This window comes from Pavona decussata, unplaced genomic scaffold, assembly GCF_977016875.1.
Source record: "Pavona decussata unplaced genomic scaffold, jaPavDecu1.1 SCAFFOLD_87, whole genome shotgun sequence".
Classification (NCBI taxonomy): domain Eukaryota; kingdom Metazoa; phylum Cnidaria; class Anthozoa; order Scleractinia; family Agariciidae; genus Pavona; species Pavona decussata.
Genome location: NW_028145504.1, coordinates 190,001 through 206,057, shown reverse-complemented (window position 1 = coordinate 206,057; position 16,057 = coordinate 190,001). Strand labels below are relative to the sequence as shown.

At 38.5% G+C, this 16,057-nt stretch overlaps 3 long non-coding RNA genes across 3 annotated transcripts in view; 2 read left to right on the top strand and 1 right to left on the bottom strand.

The window, feature by feature from the left end:
• LOC146474602 (uncharacterized) lies at window positions 1-2,241 on the top strand. Its single transcript, XR_014866036.1, has 2 exons — window positions 1-552; window positions 731-2,241. It is a non-coding gene; the product is annotated as an uncharacterized LOC146474602 (long non-coding RNA).
• An 899-nt stretch (window positions 2,242-3,140) lies between these two features.
• Window positions 3,141-10,950, bottom strand: LOC146474601 (uncharacterized). The gene is made up of 4 exons (XR_014866034.1): window positions 10,875-10,950; window positions 10,719-10,781; window positions 8,389-8,532; window positions 3,141-3,491 (listed from the first exon to the last, which is right to left on the bottom strand). It is a non-coding gene; the product is annotated as an uncharacterized LOC146474601 (long non-coding RNA).
• A 60-nt stretch (window positions 10,951-11,010) lies between these two features.
• The window catches only part of LOC146474600 (uncharacterized), a 6,048-nt gene continuing 1,001 nt past the window's right edge, over window positions 11,011-16,057 (top strand). Inside the window, exons 1-2 of the long non-coding RNA XR_014866035.1 lie at window positions 11,011-11,116; window positions 14,627-14,679. This is a non-coding gene — a long non-coding RNA (uncharacterized LOC146474600). The remainder of the gene's footprint in view (window positions 11,117-14,626; window positions 14,680-16,057) is intronic.

Genomic DNA, 16,057 nt, shown 5'->3' with positions numbered 1-16,057 from the left:
CGACCGTACCACGACAAACAGGAGAAACCGGTAAATTACTGTAAAGCTTGAGGTGGCTACAAAACATAGCGAAACACGCGTATTTAGTCAGCAGGGCAAGCGCGCGATGCACACGCGCGTGAATCAGGACCGCTCGGCTCCGAAAAGCGATGACATCATGCAACTTCCGGTGAAATGCTTGGATCCATAAGGCCATTCCCATGATGCATTGCTTCCAACTATGTCATCACCGGTCGTTGCTCACGTGATCTCACATTTTGACTCAAACACAATGAATGCAGTACGCATTGTCGAGCGCTCCGACTGTCCTTTTGAAGTAAACAAGCTAGTTTATCTTCACTCTATCGATGAGAGGACCAAGAAATTTGTACCAATTACAATTTTCCTTTGTATGGAAATCTTATATGTGCTTGGGCAAGCCGCATGTTAGTTTTCCGAGCGAGCTTGCTGTTCGACGCATTTGTTGTTTTGTGTGGAGCGCGGTCTGAAGGGAAACTGTCGGCTGCTCGAAGTCCAGTACTTCTGAATGTGAAATCATCCTGTTATTTCACGGTAAGTAATAATATTTCCTTTATCTTATACGTTATTTATTCGCCATTTACCCGTACCGCGGCAGTTCGATTCGTACTGTAATGTCGCTTTCGTTTGTTCTACATATTCTTCAATCGTTTCACCACTAAGCTTTACTTTAAGCTATAATAATTTGCTTGTTCTCCCGACTCTACAATAGGAATCTACTGAAAGAAAAATTTCATTTATCGTCGATTTCGACATTGTGTCCTCCACAAGCGCCCCCACAAGATTTCCTCAACCAAAATCGATGGAAGAGTTGGAAAATTCTTTGGCGGAAGATCCCCTTCCCGATAATTTGCTGGCCGTGGCTCGAATTTACGACATGCCAGTGTAAATTTCCTGCTCTAGGAAGTGTCCTCATAAATTCAGTTAGGCCTGATATTGACAGTGTGTACGAAGATGGATCATCAGAGGACGGATCGGAGCATTTAGATAAGGAACAAGGCCGTGAAGAACACGAAGAAAATGATGTAGCTGAGCTAGACGACGAGCAGGGTGACAAGGAAGAGGATTCAGTTCCAGTGTTTACAGAGTATGTCGGATTACGTGGCAGTTCTTGGCACGAAGACTGCTAGAGCACTCTTATGAAGTGCCGAGATAAACTCTGCAGTAAAGAGGAAATTGAACTGAGAGCCCTGCCCGAACCTGATAATGTGAGGGACAAAAATGCACTCATTATTCAAGCCAAAGTCAATGATCAGTGGGATAGGATTGGATATATCCCAAAGGAACAAGTGCGAAAGTTTACTGTGGCTATTAGAAACAATGAAGTAAAAATTATCAAATTCAAAAACATTAAATGCCAGGCTCTAATGTCAGACGCTGCTACTCGGGTCTACGCAGCATCAGTATTAGTCACCAAGACTTGTAAATGATTGCCTCGTGATAACCAGCATAATGATGACATTTAGGTCCTGAGTCGTGATTTACATGAGCCAGTCTAGCACGGGTACTGAGAACCTGGCTATCCGGGATGAGTAGGTTCTCATGTGCTGAGATCCCAGCAAACCAAGCCAGCCTGGTTCATGTAATCAGGCCATAAAAATATACTTTCCTCTGCCCATTGCCAGCAGTGTGGAAGTTCTTTACATTGTTAATGTAGGGTAAGGGGGACATCACATCAAACTCCCAGCAAAGTTGCACCAAGTAAAGTCAATCAATATTGGTAGTTGATCGATAAATGTGCCATCAATTACTGACGATTGGTAAAATAGATGAATCCATGTTATAAATTTATTCGCACACTGACTACGTGTACAACATGACAAATAGAATCGTAAACTATCAATGAGGATGGCACACTCCACGACGTTGCCTGTACTGGCCCTGTGTAGATTTGGATTTCCAGTAACTCAGTAGGGCAGTCATGATAATACCGAGTTGGACATTTCATTCTTAGCGAATTTATCAGTGAATTTCTACTCGTCCAAAAGGATTGACACTTTCCAGGGGGGGGGGGGGGGGGGTCTAATTATTCTCTTTTTGTGAACCATCAATGATCCCCATGCTCATTGTAGCCATAAATTGTTTAAAATTTTGTTTGGAATTTGTTATATTAAATTAGGAAAATGATGTCAGCTTGCAAAATTGTGAGGCAGTTTAGAAACCACCATTTTTTGTTTAAAGTAACCATTGGAGTAAAGGAAATAAACTGTCCAAACAACTCAACAGATGAACCATTTTTCTTCCACAATAGGCCATTTAGAGTTTCCATTTGCATGTGTCAAAGAGTACAGTAAATCCTTTGTTATGAAAATGACTCTTATTTGCAAGTGACTAAAATCATCATTTTCATATGAAAGGTTTTGCACTTGCCTCGCATAAACAGGAAAAAGGCAAGTCTGTAAATTCCTGTTAATTAGTTTCCTCTGAATGTTCAAACATACAATTAAATATCGTATCAGAGTAAGAAATCCATAAAGATATATCATTTTCGACGGTACATAAACAGTATGTTTACTTCAACTTACACAAGATTTACACAATATCACATCGTGTCACATACAGGTCACCAGTTTGAACATTGGAGGTAACTATGGTAACCTTTCACCAGCTTGGTAAATCATGTTTAGTCTTCAATGACTGACTTAATTTCGTTTTTGTATTAATGAGATGTTCATAGCTTACTGGCTAGTCTATTGGTATAGATGTTTCCAATAAATCTTATCCCCAAGAAATCTCCAAAAAAAGGCTGTGGAGGAGGCAGTATTAGTATAACTTGTCAGATTGATTAAATGACAGGAGGTAAATCAACGTCAAATCGATGAAATCTTTGCCTGGTTGACACTCTATCTCTTGCTGGTAAGAATGACCTTCCTGCAGTGAAAATTGAGCTGTCTTCTCTTGTGTTTCGCACAAGTTGGTGAAGCCGGTATGGATTTTTAGCAGGGTTATCATTTGCAGCATCATTAAGATTTGTACTTGTATTCGTGTAAGGAGGATTATCAGCTGTTGACCAAACTATTTTCAAATGATTCTTATATTGTCTGAAAAAAGTTATGATTATTGGTGGCTTTCGAACCAAAAGACAAGGAGGCACTCAGTTGTCAATGTAGTAGTATTGTTGAAAATATTTCCCTATTTTTTTTTTTTTTTTTCATTATGCCATCTGCTCCAAATTTGAAAATCATTTCTAGCCTCCTCAAGTGCACATAACTTCAATAAGTTCAATTTTGGTCTTCACGTGCATACCGCTCAATTTTTCTCCATTTGAATTTGAACTCTTTCAGTGTAAAATTAGGCCTAGCCAGCTGTGGCACATGCAAAAGAGGCATTCTAGATCATCAGTTTCTGAACCACGGGGGTTCTCTTCATAGCCAATCTCCACATTTTGGCAACGCCGAAACTCTTGACACTCAATGTTGGTTGTCACCTCAATCACAGTTTCACTGGAAAATCCTCTGATGCCACTGATGGGTCTAGACCAAAAAACAAGAGGAACAAAACCTTATTGTCAAGTATTTCCTCAACGAAAAAGCAGTCATGCTCAATCATAGTATTGAGGTTGGTAACCATTAACTCCTCTGGCTCATGGCCACTGGAACTAAGCTAGAAATAACTTGTGTGAGAAGGTAAAAATTCATTTACTCCTTGTTCACTGCCAAATTAAATTAGAGTCCCTAATGATGCCTTGTTTATGGAAATGTGTTAATAGAGCCAAGTCAAGTTTGTGTCATAAAAAACTGAAATAATCACTATTATGAAAAGTTCTAAGTTCACAATACTGAAGAGGAAATGCAATGAAAGAGAAAAATTCAAACAGTCTAAACAAATGTTTCAAGGTCTTATTTTAGGAAACATGATTTAAGAGTAAATGTCAGTAAAAATCGAGCAAAATTCAAAAAACGTGGCCACGGTCAAAAAATCGATTTCGCTCATACTTTGTCAGTTTGAAGGCCTAGGTAAGTAACTGAAGGATATGAGGTTAGTTTTTTGAAATATTCCATTTAACGGCAGAAAACCACGAAAAACGGTCACCCTACCAGAAGCTGGGATTTCACCTAGCGGAAACTCGAAATTTTACACTTTTCAGCTTCTCGCTACACAGACGTTTACGTAGCTGTGAATCTTTCTTAAGTATAATTGAATACATTGATTCTTCCTTAGTCAAACCATGGCAATAAATTTGTGAGCGAACTGAGACCCGATTAACAAGACACACTTTTCTCATTTACGCGAAGGTGTAAAATAATCCAAACTCAGCGGCGAAAAAACCTGACCGGTAGTTCTTCAAATCCTCTGATATTATAACCAAAGACAGTTCAGTCATTGAGTTTTAGGTCTACGTTTTTAAATCTTTAGGATCTAGTAGCACTTTTGCATGAACGCCGATCAAAATTCGATAAAATTCCAATTGAGCGCCTTTGAAATCTACAACTCTACATAACAAAGCACCATTGAATAAATTAACTCCTCAGCCAAAATTTGTACATAAAACATGACGGTTTTACTTTTTTAGCGGTTTGAACCGTTTTAAAGTATTTATTGATGTTAAATATTGCCTACACAGGTAAAACAAACCATGAAACGCCAAAATTACCACAAGCTGAAATTAAATCTCACAGGCTCGCTCCCTAATCTGTGTCATGCACGAGCGACTTAGCTACAATTAGTACAGTAACAAACAGATATTTACATCTGTTGATTTAAAACAAGTCTTATTTAAAAATATCTTACTCAACGATGTGCCAGGTTCCCCAGTTAACTTGCTGAAATAAAAATAAAAGAAAACATCAATTCAAACTGAAACGATTAGAATTGATTTTATTAAGAATGAGAAGCTTTATGCCGTCGATAGCCAATCAGAAGTCCTTGTTCTCACGAAAATTGCATCGTTCTCTAAATAAATAAATAAATAAATAAATAAATGAATAAATAAATCGAATTATCTTTATCTGTGAAACATTGCATCTAAAACCAGAGTTTATTGTCGGGGAAGTTCATAGAACAACGATGTCTTGTTCGTTCTTGAATATTGTTGGTGGGATTTGCGGCGCAGACGAACGCACAAGTTCTTCAACTTCCGTCACGCCACTCACGCGGTGTAACAGGGATATCAAAAATCACAAAAAGTCGTTGAAATTTTCCGGAATTGAAACGGAGGTAGAATTAATTTTGGCGAGATGTGGATGTTTTCAGAAGCCGGCGAATTTATTGGATATGACTATCTGTCCGGTTCATCGTGCCAAGTTAGGTATAGGTTGGCGAAGGACGGGTAATCTTTGCACCATCCCAGAAATTGTTTCTGGTCACTGCAAGGAGCTGAGGAAGGCACCCGCACTGGAAAAAGGAATAGATTTATTCCAATCCATGAAGATATTTGAGCTTTCAAAACAGCTGGTCCCTGTGGGCTCAGGTAAGCAACCAACTACTTGATGTTCTACCAAACAGAAACTGTCTCCAATGAATTATTTTTAGTCTATTCATTCTGATAACTTAAGATTATATAAAAGAATCATTTGTTTAAACGACGGAGAGAAATAAGTAGGGGTGGTGAGGGTCATTTCATTACTTATCTCTTCATTCAGTTATCCAATCCAATATTTTTATAACAACCTTTATTTCATGCCTCTCATTTTTTTTTATTTATTTTTTTTTATGGATTGCCCTTATATTAGTGTGTGCACTGTATAGTGCCCTACCCACTTTGTCGCCAGGTATGTGAGTGAGTGAGTGAGTGAGCAAGTGAGCGAGTGAGTGAGTGTCCATAACAAACAGGTCCGCAGCGCGTGCACAGCACTACCCACATGTACGCAATGTGTGTGTGTCTTTTTTTTATCTCTCAGTTCGTACGCGCAGCCCGCTGAACTTTAACTAGTTTCCATTCCCGCGCGCCCGGTTGACCTCACACACATAATAAATATCTTACTAGCCTCGTTTCACGGTCTGTAACTTACAGTGCGGACCTGGAATTCGGTTAGTAGGAGTTAATTTACTTTGTTTAAAATATTTGATTATTCCTTTATTATACAATATGAAATATCGGTGGTATCAGAGGTTTTTTGCGAGACGAAATTGAAATATTTTTAAGCAAAGTAAATTAACTCCTACTAACCGAATTCCAGGTCCGTACTGTAAGTTACGGACCGTGAAACGAGGCTAGTAAGATATTTATTATGTGTGTGAGGTCAATCGGGCGCACGGTAATGGAAACTACTTAAAGTTCAGCGGGCTGCGCGTACGAACTGAGAGATAAAAAAAAACACATTGCATACATGTGGGTAGTGCTGTGCACGCGCTGCGGACCTGTTTGTTATGGACACTCACTCACTCACTCACTCACATACCTGAGGACAAAGTGGGTAGGGCACTATACAGTGCACACACTAATATAAGGGCAATCTATAAAAAAAATGAGAAGCATGAAATAAAGGTTGTTATAAAAATATTGGATTGGATAACTGAATGAAGAGATAAGTAATGAAATGACCCTCACCACCCCTACTTATTTCTCTCCGTCGTTTAAACAAATGATTCTTTTATATAATCTTAAGTTATCAGAATGAATAGACTAAAAATAATTCATTGGAGACAGTTTCTGTTTGGTAGAACATCAAGTAGTTGGTTGCTTACCTGAGCCCACAGGGACCAGCTGTTTTGAAAGCTCAAATATCTTCATGGATTGGAATAAATCTATTCCTTTTTCCAGTGCGGGTGCCTTCCTCAGCTCCTTGCAGTGACCAGAAACAACTTCTGGGATGGTGCAAAGATTACCCGTCCTTCGCCAACCTATACCTAACTTGGCACGATGAACCGGACAGATAGTCTTATCCAATAAATTCGCCGGCTTCTGAAAACATCCACATCTCGCCAAAATTAATTCTACCTCCGTTTCAATTCCGGAAAATTTCAACGACTTTTTGTGATTTTTGATATCCCTGTTACACCGCGTGAGTGGCGTGACGGAAGTTGAAGAACTTGTGCGTTCGTCTGCGCCGCAAATCCCACCAACAATATTCAAGAACGAACAAGACATCGTTGTTCTATGAACTTCCCCGACAATAAACTCTGGTTTTAGATGCAATGTTTCACAGATAAAGATAATTCGATTTATTTATTTATCTATTATTTATTTATTTATTTATTTATTTAGAGAACGATGCACTTTTCGTGAGAACAGGTACTTCTGATTGGCTATCGACGGCATAAAGCTTCTCATTCTTAATAAAATCAATTCTAATCGTTTCAGTTTGAATTGATATTTTCTTTTATTTTTATTTCAGCAAGTTAACTGGGGAACCTGGCACATCGTTGAGTAAGATATTTTTAAATAAGACTTGTTTTAAATCAACAGATGTAAATATCTGTTTGTTACTGTACTAATTGTAGCTAAGTCGCTCGTGCGTGACACAGATTAGGGAGCGAGCCTGTGAGATTTAATTTCAGCTCGTGGTAATTTTGGCGTTTCATGGTTTGTTTTACCTGTGTAGACAATATTTAACATCAATAAATCCTTTAAAACGGTTCAAACCGCTAAAAAAGTAAAACCCTCATGTTTTATGTACAAATTTTGGCCGAGGAGTTAATTTATTCAATGGTGCTTTGTTATGTAAAGTTGTAGATTTCAAAGGCGCTCAATTGGAATTTTATCGAATTTTGATCGGCGTTCATGCAAAAGTGCTACTAGATCCTAAAGATTTAAAAACGTAGACCTAAAACTCAATGACTGAACTGTCTTTGGTTATAATATCAGAGGATTTGAAGAACTACCGGTCAGGTTTTTTCGCCGCTGAGTTTGGATTATTTTACACCTTCGCGTAAATGAGAAAAGTGCGTCTTGTTAATCGGGTCTCAGTTCGCTCACAAATGAGTAGAGATAAAAATTATTGTCATGGTTTGACTAAGGAAGAATCAATGTATTCAATTATACTTAAGAAAGATTCACAGCTACGTAAACATCTGTGTAGCGAGAAGCTGAAAAGTGTAAAATTTCGAGTTTCCGCTAGGTGAAATCCCAGCTTCTGGTAGGGTGACCGTTTTTCGTGGTTTTCTGCCGTTAAATGGAATATTTCAAAAAACTAACCTCATATCCTTCAGTTACTTACCTAGGCCTTCAAACTGACAAAGTATGAGCGAAATCGATTTTTTGTCCGTGGCCACGATTTCTTTGATTTTTACTGACAATCACTCTTAAGCAGTTGTTTCAAATTACAAACTTGATCATCAAGAAATTGACCTGATCCATAACAAAACACAGTAATATATAAAGAATTGTACTTGTTAATCTGTTTAAAGATCAGAGCGGATTTACAGATGACAATAATAAATGGATAAGCTTCATTGTTATTAAATGTTGGTTCATGTACAGTGTCCTACGTCTGATAGAGGCCTTTCAGTCAACAGGGTTTTACTGGACGCATCACACGTACAATGTACCGTTGATCGCTTTTTCTCTGGCTTATTAAGTGTTGTCGCACTTTCTATGTGATGTCTTTTCCCCGAACTGGAATCGTCCATTATCTAGAACCAAGAAGCACGAACATAAACAAAACATTGCTTCTCGATATTTCTCATTTCTACCGAAAACAGCTCAGAGCAGGACAAAAATTGCAATAAAACAAGAATAAACAGTCCAAATTTCGCGTCACAAAGAAAAGAAAGCAACCCCAGTACAAATATTTTGTGATCACAGCGTGATCACAGATCACGCCCGTGATCACGGGCGTGATCACTCCTTTCACCTTGATCACGCCTTCAGCAAGGCGTGATTGGAGTGATCACACCCGTGATCACGGTGTGATCACTCCAGTGACCGTGATTCTCTACAGTGATGGCGTGATCACGTATGATCGGTGATGGCTTAACTGTCCAAACATTATTCATTAGAGTAAAATTGGACAACAAAAACAATGAAACTGCATATAAATCTCATTCAAATGGTCCAAAATATCTGTAACACTAATGGAGTAAAAAATCTCTTATTCTAGTAAATTAAAGATGTGGTTCAATAATCAGTCATTAGCGGGCACCGTGACTTTAACCGCGCTTAAAACTCGGGACAATTGAATCTTTCTTTACTGCGTGTCGTTCAATCTTTAACTCACAGGTTTCATGGTTTCACGTGTTTTCTCTCCGTTCATCAGTCCTGTACAACATTTTACATCAGCTTTTTAAACGACTAAGAATGAATATTTACATTTTGGACGATCAAATGCAAATTCAATCCTGATATGTTGTAGCATATGTTGCCTTCTATGCTCGATTCATTTCACTTACTCGATCCAAGTCGAAAATTCAAGGCTGCTTTTTTGCATGTTCCCGACGAAGCACTGAAAAATATTACCATTAGATACGATTCTAACTTCAGTTTCGAGAAAAATAACGCCTTTTCTCCGAATTCCGTGACACGTGCGTGCCGGAATTTTTTCTACAAGGTCTCTTGAGACATCTGCGTGTTTAATCTTATTGGCCAAATATCATGAACCTGTTTCGAATTACCTCTTCCTGATCGCATTACAAAAATTGTCCTGAAAATAAACTTGACTGTTGATAATTTGACTTAGAAGAGCGGGAACGTTTTCAATGCGAAGTATCTTCTCTTATCACTTTGCGAAACAGTTTAATGTTTGCTTTTCTGAAGCGAAGATCTGCACCCGGCCGTTTTGTAAACAACAGACTGTTCCTTTGGATTGTCTCCAACTGTGTGTTGCCGCTTGGATGTTTGAAGTTTGTCGCGATAAATGTACTCTGATCGAGAACTCTGAGGACTTCTTTGGTCTGCTGTAAAACGAAATGATTCTTGCAAGTTATCAATTTTAGTCCACGTTTATAGACGGGAAAGTCAATATCAAAGAACCTTCCAATTATCGAGGTGAGCAACACGATCACATATTATAATAACAATGATTTTAGAATTTAAGTGATTCCCGGTTAGCATTCCTCTGAACCAAGATGAAAAATATTAGTTCACGTTTAACAAACCAGTTTGTAGTTCTCGACTTTTCAAAATGTATACCATTTTAGCTTATTCCACTGCGAAACAGACTGCCCCGTGTGGTGTTCATTTTTATTCTGTACACAAAAATAAAAAAACTTACGTGGTGCAAAAAAACTTTTTACTGGAGACTGCTGTGTTTATAATGTTAAGGCACGCGCACTGTACTAATATAAATTGTTACGCTTGTCAACTATACTAGATAATTTGCTTATTATCAAAGCGGTTCAATTCGAAATTCATTCCTCTATTGAAAAAGTGCGTGATCACGCCACCGTGATTTTAAGGTAGTGATTACGGTCATCAGCCATTCAGGTGTGATTCTCGTTTTTTCTGTGATCACAGCCGTGATCACGCCGTGATCACGCGTAAAAAGTTTTTAGGCGTGATCACGGCGTGATCACACCCTGTGATCACACCCGTGATCACGGCGTGATCACGCCCTTATTTTTACTGGGGGAACCGCTTGAACTATATGATGCAACAAGGCGAAGTCCAGCGAATAACGCAGTGAAAGCAGTTTGCCCTTGCGACACCATTCAACAGTGAAAGTAACCATTCGCGCCATATTTTCAGGGATTTTCGGTCGATATTTGCCCCAATAAAACGTGAGTACATTAGGGTAAATTTCAAATACTTTAGTTCTGTGTTCCTCAAAGCAAAGATTTAACGCTTCAATGGGCAAATGTATTCCATATTCCATTTCGCATACCTTTGTGAAACGATCATAGACAAACAATGGCGTCTTCACGGCATGCTGCCCACAAACAAAGCCCTAGAAAAATAATACAGCACAATCATTATTCCTTCAATTCCTCATCAATAAGTAGTGGAAATGACAAAATACAAAAACCAGGGGAAAACTTACCGAAATCGACTTCCGTGAACAAGATAAATCCAGATGAATAACGGTGATTTTACGCGCGAACCACAACGATTTCTCTACGTGGCATCATTTTTGACGCTAAGCATCATGGGTAGGGCCTTATTTCCTCCCTGGATCCATGCCTTCCCCCCCTTCACTTTCGCTTTCCAACGTTTAAGCGGCAGTTTGTTGTATCCTGTCTTTTGCTTTCTGGTTTCATTTGAAAGCGAGCTTTTCAGCAAGTGGTAAGTAATATGGTCTAATATGTTGAAAGTTAACGTTGCGAAAACAGTGAGTCATGATTGAGTTCAGTTGTCTGACTTATGTTTGTTTTGCGTGCATGGATGTAAGACTTAATCGTTTCTACAGTTTCCGGTATGATCCGTTTACGATTTCTATAAACCTGTGATCGAAGGTTATTGCTGTTCAAACGGAAGCCATCCATTAATAGATCATGGTGTACATTTCTTGAAATCGATCGCCATCGATGGCAAACGATGATGTGCTGATGCGGCATATCGCAGAGTTAGCCAGCGATTTAGAGGCGCTGATAATCGCCATCATTGGCGATAACAGGAAAGCACATTTCTTTCTCATTGGAGTGACGGCACTATTTAATTCCAAATACTTAGTGATATAAAGAACGAGGCGATTTGTCGTTTTAAAAACACTGCGAAACCTCACGAGGGTATGTCACGCAAAAGATAATTATTGCTTTATTCATGTACTCGCGGAAACGACTTCTGCATTTCGCTTTCGATTGACTCAAGTGAATCTTCTGTTCTTGGTATACTTGGATATACTAAACTGCCTTTCTGTTTTTTGTTAAACGTCAATGTTTCCAAGGGATTGGTGGGTAACAAACTGCAAGTCAATGCTCTAAGGCCTCTTTCATGATTTGCTCATGGAAAATGCAGCTGTGGGTTTGTGGTGCACGTGAAAATCAAAGGCTCCTGTGAGCCAACTCGTGAATGCAGATGACACATAGTAATTGAAATTTAGACGGCTACGTAAACTTCCTCAAAAGCTAAAAGAAATTATATCTTTGCCCGATTATGTAACGAAAAATGACCATTCTTGTACTATTAAAATGATTGTCAAATTATTCTGCACAGATTAAATAAGCCGATTATTCTGATGCGCCGATTAAAAAAAATCACGTTTTTTTTTATTCAAAGTTCATAGGAGCACGCCATGTGCAGCTACGTCATGCAAATTCGTGTCCCCGATAGTCCGGAGCTACTGGATTTCGCGATCGGGCTAGTGGATTCTAACCATCACTTGCCCGATGGGCAAGTGAAGTTTTTTTGGGAATTAAAATTACAAAATTACTGTAGGGCAAGCCGATCTCACAAAGGGAAATATGCTCAACAAAGTATCGCATTACATTTCATGCCCGACATAAATGCGTGAAATTTTTCCTTTGGAGTTCAGTCCACGCAATCCTCAAGTAAAAATAATGAACTATGACAAGCTCTTGCTAAATAAGAATTATTTATCGACCGCGTCCTTTTGCTTTCCCATAAATTACCAGTTGTAAATTTCGAAAATGAAACATTTTTCCACTGTGAAACCTCTATGAAAGCTGACAAGATCTTAAAGTGTTCATTTCACCAGAAATTTGCATAATTTTGTTTACGACGTCAATGATGCGTGACATGGCACGTTCCGCTTTCGCGTGAAAACTGACAAACTAAATTATTTTTAATTAAATTATTTCTAAATTAAATTATTTTTAATTCTTAAAAGAAACCGCACTTTGTAGAAAAAAACGAAAAAAACCTATAACTTTGCTCAGATTCAACGAAAAATCTCCATTCTTACACTGAAATGATTGTCAAATTATTCTCTACAGAATGAATGAGAGAATTCTGACGCGTCGTGAAAAAAAATTTTCACGTTTTTTTTTTTTCACTAATTGAGGCCTAGGGCAAACGTCGAATCTAAGTCGCGTCGAATTTATTAAAAATTGGTTTGACAAAGAGTCGACTTAATTCCAGTGTGGTAGCAAACGTCGAACCTGCGTCGACCCTAATTCTCAAGTTGCACTTCGTGAAACACGGGAATAAGCACGTGTCCCCATGCTATTAGGGATCTTATGAAAACACGCCACAACACAAAAAGATTAATGAGCAAAAACAATCGCTCTGCACGTGCGTTTTAAATTTTGGTACATTTCTTTGTCGTCCTCTGCAAAACAACGTGAAATGACCAAATTCAAGGTTTTGTAGAGAACGTGAACCCACGGGAGTGAATTTTTCATTCTCTTCCTTAACTTGAACGGTACTCCTACCAATTTGGTTCCTGGCTAGTTTGTCGTTTGTGTATACAAGTTGAATGAGTTAAAATAATCGCGAAGAAGCACAAATGAAATAAAGTTATACTTTCAAATGACGTTTGCGTTGGTGTCACCGTCTTGCATTCGTAAGGTCTCTATTCACTCGATGTGCGGCTAGTTATTGCTAGGACTTGCTAGCGAAATGCCGAAGTACAGTGCTCGTTGGGCTCTTCTTTGGCAATTAATTGCGAAAAATAGAAAGAAAACACTCAAACACTGAGCATTTATTACAAATAGGCAATTCGCATTTCAATCATTTATATTTAGTGTTCATGAAACACGAAAAACACATTTCCATCACGCTGTGCGATGTCAGCAATGACTCTCGATAGCTCGCCATTTCTGGTCGCGAAATTGTCTTTGTACAGCGCATGCTCGTCAGGGGGGGAAATAGCGTTTGGCAGATGGGGGAGTCGGTATTTTTGTGACTTTTGCGCAGTCCATCACATTTGAATCAATTATTTTGTTATTTGCATGATTTATGAATTGAGTTCAGCGCGTGTTTAGAACGGCGTTTGCTGTAACGCCGAACCACTGTCGCATTATCCGACTTGGCAAGTCGAACTTATGCTGGAGTCGAACCAATTAATTTGAGTCGAACTTAATTGCGGCAAACGTCGCACCATTCATGCGCCTATTTCAAAATTAATAGGTTCGACGAATTAAGTTCGACTTAGATTCGACGTTTGCCCTAGGCCTGAGTTTACGACCCCGGACTTTCTGAAAAACTGAAAAAACTTGTAACTTTGCTCAGATTGAACGAAAAATCTCCATTCTTGCATTAAATGATCGTCAAATTATTCTCTACATATTGAATAAGAATTTCCTGATGCGCCGTGAACAATAAATGTTCGCGTGTTTTTCCCACTAATTGAATTTAAAACTCACCCACTGCGCACGCCCGAAAGTTAACGACAAAACCGACTGATCGACCAAGTCAAAAGCCAGCTATCGCTATAACTCGTTCATTGCGCATGCGCGCATTCACGAGTTAAAAATTGTCTGTTAATATTGCGCAGTTAGTAACTATGGTTATCATAGTTGATCCCACACGAGTCCCATGAATCTTTGTTTGACTTCCAACACTTTCCACTTCCAAACCGGCTTGCTAAATCACAGTTCTTGCTTCTAATATACAAACATACGTACACTGCATTATGCACAGTAAATTATACATGATATGTTATTTGACAAACTCTTTCAATAATAGGGCTTATCCTTTGACAAAATTATTTGAAATGGTTAGGAAAGGTTTGCAAGGTTTCCGACGATCGTTAAATCATTGAGCTTAAACCCTGTAACCTGTTACCTAAAAGTCTGCACCACTGCAATTTTTGAATCGTTTGGAAATTTTAATAACACGTTTATTTCACTGAATAAAACTAAAGTTAACTTTCTTGTGCGTTTGTCGTTCCAGGTTGTAAACAGAAGATCTAGCTCAGAACGAAGAAGGGTTTTACTGGACAACAGGTGAGAAAATCGCGCTTTGCTATGGTTCTTGTGCATGCTTTGTCAAGAGTTGAAACATCGGTATCGATGTCTTGATATAAAGTCAGCACCAACCAAACGAAATTAATGATTATGTGCTATTTTAAAAAGATTAAATGAAGATAGATTCCGGGAAAAAGGATGACCTTGAATCTTCTTGTGATAGGCTCAGTCGCTGGAATGCGTGACAATTATCATAGTACGTAGAAAGATCTAGAAAGCACTTCCGCCTTTGTAAACTTTCGCTTTCATGAATAGGCTGTTTATGGTATGCTTCCTTTTGATTACTTTATTTTTATTTGAAACGGCGACCTTTTGAGCAAGTGGTAAGTAATAAGGTGATAGTAAATATTCAGAGAACAGTGAAAGTCGTGATCAGGATTTTCATTCAAATAGAATGCGGTTGTTTGTGAATGTGGAACTGCGTTTTGTTGGACGTGTATAGATTTAGGACTTCATCTATTGTCCCCTTTTTCTCGTATGGTCACCAAACGATCCTTGTAAAGTCCCTGCTCCAAAGATGGCTGCTGGTCTTATGGAAACCATCCTTTAAAAGATAATTTGGTATCTTTTGAGATCGCTTGTCTATCGCGGTGCATCGGTTGATCGCGTGACAATTCCTCCTACAAATACTTTCGCATTTGCTTATGCTTTCTTATAGCAAATCGTTTCCCACATTTCTCATGTGGTCCTGTATAAACGAGTTATTAGTAATAAGATGTAGTTAAAGTTATGAGTACAATTAGGTGACGATTTTTTCTTGAGCAAGGCAAAATGTTTATAGACTTTATAGTGTATCATATTCTTAGCAAGCGTTTTTAGGAGAAACGGTAATGCAAAAGGATATGTACTTTCTTAATGAATTAACTACATTATTTTATCGACCCTACTTAGGCTTTTAATTCTTGAACTGTGTGATACAAATAATGAAGCGATTTGTGTTCTTAAACAGGACTGAGAAGGCACACAATGGTATGTTTAATATTTGGGCGATAGTTTAAACAAAGAAAGATCATTTTTAACTCGTGAATGCGCGTAGCGCAATGAACGAGTTATAGCGATAGGTGACTTTTGACTTGGTCAGTCGGTCGGTTTTGTCGTTAACTTTCGGGCGTGCGCAGTGAATGAGTTTTAAATTCAATTAGTAGAAAAAAACACGCGAACATTTATTGTTCACGGCGCATCAGGAAATTCTTATTCAATATGTAGAGAATAATTTGACGATCATTCAGTGCAAGAATGGAGATTTTTCGTTCAATCTGAGCAAAGTTACAAGTTTTTTTTAGTTTTTCAGAAAGTCCGGGGTCGTAAACTCAATTGGTGAAAAAAAAACGTGAAAATTTTCTTTCACGACGCGTCA